This window comes from Kryptolebias marmoratus, linkage group LG21 (genome assembly GCF_001649575.2).
Source record: "Kryptolebias marmoratus isolate JLee-2015 linkage group LG21, ASM164957v2, whole genome shotgun sequence".
NCBI lineage: Eukaryota > Metazoa > Chordata > Actinopteri > Cyprinodontiformes > Rivulidae > Kryptolebias > Kryptolebias marmoratus.
Genome location: NC_051450.1, coordinates 2,382,985 through 2,387,449, shown reverse-complemented (window position 1 = coordinate 2,387,449; position 4,465 = coordinate 2,382,985). Strand labels below are relative to the sequence as shown.

Below are 4,465 nucleotides of genomic sequence, written 5' to 3'. Positions count from 1 at the left end.
CCCCCCCCACCTTTTCAGTTTTCCAACAGCATAAAAGTAAAAGTAGAACTGTTTTATATATTTTTTTTCTGGATTTGTGGAAGTTCTTTAAGCACCACAAGGAGAAAAGAGTTCAATTCTGACCCCACTGCAGTGACACCATTAAACTGGAACTAAAGAATTTAGAGGAGGTAAGTTAAAATATTTACAATCCTGGGCTGGTTTACTCATCGTTGCCCTAACTGGATTACAGCTCACGAAGTGCTGACAATCTCTAATGATAAAAAGTGCCTTTATAGATTTCTGAAAAGCAGATGGCGAACAATAAGACTAGATTTTAAAAGGAATATTTAGGTCAAATCAGCTACATTTGTGAAGTTTTGGGCAAAAATAATTAAACTCTGAGTAACCTTTCACACGAGTCAAATAAAAATGTGTATTCACCTGCGTCTTGTTCTTCTTTGGGCTTCGCAAACCCGCAGACATCCAGCCGTCCTCTCCTCTCCGCTTCCAACATGCGCGGAGCAGACTCGCTTCCTTAAATTCCCCTTTTTTTAAAAAAAAAAATAAAAGCGGCACCAGATCTTCTCCTGAACGCAACAAAAGCAAGTCAACTCACCCCCTCCTGCTCCTCCCCACCCCACCACACCCCTTGTTTCTGAACGCAGAGAGTCCGGACCGGTGAGCGCAAAGACGCACAGCCAGCTGCCCGGAGACACGCTCTCCGCTTCGCGCACAGACAAGTCTCCTTACCCGCTGATCTCTCTCTCTCTCTCTCCGGCTCCTACAGCTGAAACACTCCCCCTGCGCTGTGAGGGTGAAGGGAGAAGCCCAACAGTCCTCAGAATGTTTCCGGGACGGACAGAACACAATCGATTCAGAATAAAAGTGTTTTCATTTAAGTTTCCCCTCCTTCCGTCCGACTCTCTCCGTGCGCTGCCACTGTCCGCTTCTCCCACTGATGCAAAATGCAGGGTTTGAGTTCCTGCCAGTCGCACCCCCACCCCCACCCCGCACCCTCACACACACACACACACACACACACACACACACACACACACACACACACACACACACACACCAACGGACTTGTGCGCTCTTGTTTTCGTGCGTCTCTGCAATCGATATGCAGATTTGCAGTCAGCTGCCTCCTCTGCTCTCAGCCTGTAGTCCTTTATTGGCCGCGTCGGAAACTCCCAGTAAACACACGCAGGGGCTTCTCTGCACCCCCGGATGAGATCTATCTCTCATTCTGCATCTCTCACAGACAACCTGCTCCAGCTTGATATATATGATAAAGAGCAGTGCAGCGGGAAGGCTTTTATAAGCTTTAAGGATATTAGGTAAAGCTCAGATTCTATCTCTAACTACCCTACAGCAGAGATATCAGGAGACAAAGAATATTAAGATGCGTTTCAGGGTCCCTTCAGTCCAACATGTAGTCCCACAGGAAATATCATGTTAAAACAGGACAGTTTCTGAATACATTATAAAGTGTGTTTAATGATTCCAGTTTACTTCACTTTGTTTCTCTAAAGCCCAATATTCATTTAGGACTTACTTTTGTAATAATCTAACTCTGTTTTGATGTAAAAACACTGTCTTAGAAGTGTAAAGTTTCAAAAGAAATGTTAAAACTGATGTCTGTGGCTCATTAGGGTTACCATGGTAACCACATGCTTCAGTCTCTCACTCCCTGACAGCAGGTTTCATCAGGCAGACAGAAATGCAAAGCAGAACATAAGCCAAAATCAAACAGTCACTGTGCAAAATCCGTAAGTCATATTGAACAATTTACTGACCCATAAGAGACAGAAGCTTATGGTTGTTACTCACATCAATTTTTATGTCTACAGTGAGTTATGTTGGATATCTGACAAGTTAAAAAAAAGCCTTTGCTTTCAGCTTTCAAGAGAAAATTCAGAGCTCAGAAACAATAGAAGGTAATGAGAGTTTGGATGTGTGGACTCTGCACTCTAGAAAAGCAAACTGTAAGTCCTGGATCAGTGACAGACACTGTGTGAAAGAAGACATGTATAAACTGTTCATGAAGTATAAAGTTTGTTGAAATAAAAAGAGTTTACAAAACATATAGAAAGTTTCATCAGCTCAAAAGTTTGTGACATCTTCACTGTAAGTTAAACATTCAGTAAATTTTCAAACGTTGATAAAACTTCAACTGCAGATGTGCAAAAAACCATTAAAGATATCAAAGTACTAGTTCAGTCACATAAAGTCCAACTTTTTGTGACCTGCTGAAACTTTGAATGATGTTTCTATGGTGATGTATATTTATGTTACAGAGCTTCATAGAAGTCTGAGTTTTCTAATTGTTTTATCAAAATTTGTTGCATGTGTAATTTCTTTTTGCAGTTTTCTGCCAATTCTTTCTACACTATTTGATGTAAAAAAAAAAAAAAGATAACACCATTTACAATTGAGTCACACATTTTGATGTATTTTCTGTATGTTTTTTTAAAGCTGCTGGAAGAGTAGTGAATGGAAAACTGTGACAGAAACTGAAGAATAATGGACGAATAGTAAAAAAATGTGTACTTCAAAAATTATGCATTAACGCCTTTAATAATTATATGGTTCTCTGGGAGCCTTTAGGACCCGATGGCCTCACTGTTGTTTTCTTTTGCTGTGAACACAGAAGCACTTCTCTGTTCTTATAAACAGAAGTCTGATCACGAGTGACATAATACATGTAAATCTGAAACAAGAAGTTGTGAAACCACAGAGAAAAATGTCATATTGGTATAAATATATTCTAGGAGACAATTGTGATGACTTTTAAATTTCAAGGGCAGCCTTGTATATTTGACTCATTTGTACTTAAGTCCCTAAAGTTTAAAACTCAACTAACTTTCTGGATTAGTGAAGGCTGAAAACACTTGATTTGTGGAAGTTTCATCAGAGTAAAAAAGGGGGGGGATATTACCAACTCTGGTCAAAAACACCCATTCATATTGCTATTTTGTAACTCTTATAAGAGGACCTGAAGGGCCGGCCTACACTTCCTGACTCTTTTTTTTTTTTTTTTTTCCTTTTACAAACTGCTCTTCATTGACCTAAAGATTTAAAAGCCAGCTCACACACTGCTTCAGCTCTGACTCAACTGACTGTAATAAGCAGAGACCTCCGGCTCCTGACCCTCAGTGGTTTGGAGCCTTCTGCCCTGAAGGGGGCATCAGAGCTGGTGAGCAGTTGAGGAAAAAGCCATCCATTACTCCTGATGCTCTTCTTACTGCTCCTGAAAGCGTACATGTGAGTTTATAAATGACTGCACTGAATAAACTGTTCCTTCAGTAAAAAACAATAATCCTGGTGTGTATTCAAATCTAAACCAGGAAAAAAGAGCAAATAGTTTATTGCTGACAGAAACACAACTTTTTTTGTAACGCTTACCATATTGAGATTTTCCTTGTCTGCAAAGTTTTTGTGGCTCAGTAGTCCAAGATAAGCCTGAAATCCTTGCACAGTATAATTTTTTCTTCTTTCCTTCACAAAGAGACAGACAGAGGATCGAGTGGCTCTCCTCTCTTCCCAGCTTTTGTAATTCTCTGATAACACAAATGTTCAAATTTTTACCCAGCATCTCTATCAAAGGCAGCACTAACAAGCCTTCGGTGTCATCAGGATAACGCAGGAACAATGGCTTGGAGTCATTTCACAAGCGTGCCTGGCACCTACCGTATCTAAAATGAGGGAAGGAACAATAAAAAAGCCATTTAAAAGGATTTGGCTCTTCATATATATCCGCACTAATCTTTAGTTCAGCCCTGAAGAATAATTAGCTGTGGTACAAAAGGGGGGCACTTTATGGCTCTTGTGAGCGGTTGACTTGATTTTATTAGCCTGCCCTTTATTCACCAAAGAGAATGAGTCAGAGTGAATTGTGCAGACTCAAATTTCAGATTGAGAAGTCCAACTTTACAGGCAGTTCTTAAGAATTTTGGTATGATTTTATGAATTTTATGAATTTTCTGGAAGAGAGCATATAATACATTAAAGGAAAAAGAGCTGGCTAAAATATTTTCCGGACTATAAGGCGCACTTAAATGCCTTCAATTTTCTCAAAAAACGGCAGTGCGCCTTATAATCCGGAATGCATTTTATATGTAAGAAGTCGTAATATTTTAGTACGACTTTGGTAAACTACAAAGCCGCACCACTTGCAGCATTAAGACTCAGTTATAGTTGATCTTTGTAGTGTCGCGTACACGTTGAGTGGACCTGAGCGCGTGCTGTACTTGACGCTTAAGTCAGTGCAGTATCCTTCCATGAGTTTTGAGCCGTTTGATTATCTTTGTGATCTCTCATAGAGGGATCATATACAGGTGCTGGTCATAAAATTAGAATATCATGAAAAAGTAGATTGATTTCAGTAATTCCATTTAAAAAGTGAAACTTGTATATTATATTCATACATTACATACAAACTCATATATTTCAAATGTTTATTTCGTTTAATTTTGATGAT

General features: G+C 39.5%; 1 protein-coding gene across 2 annotated transcripts in view; it reads right to left on the bottom strand.

The window, feature by feature from the left end:
* The window catches only part of nrp1a (neuropilin 1a), a 75,431-nt gene extending 74,469 nt beyond the window's left edge, over positions 1 to 962 (bottom strand). For both annotated transcript variants that reach the window (XM_017431894.3, XM_017431895.3), the window contains exon 1: positions 424 to 962. The gene's annotated coding sequence lies outside the window, so the exon portion shown is untranslated. The remainder of the gene's footprint in view (positions 1 to 423) is intronic.
* Between the last annotated feature and the right edge of the window lie 3,503 nt (positions 963 to 4,465).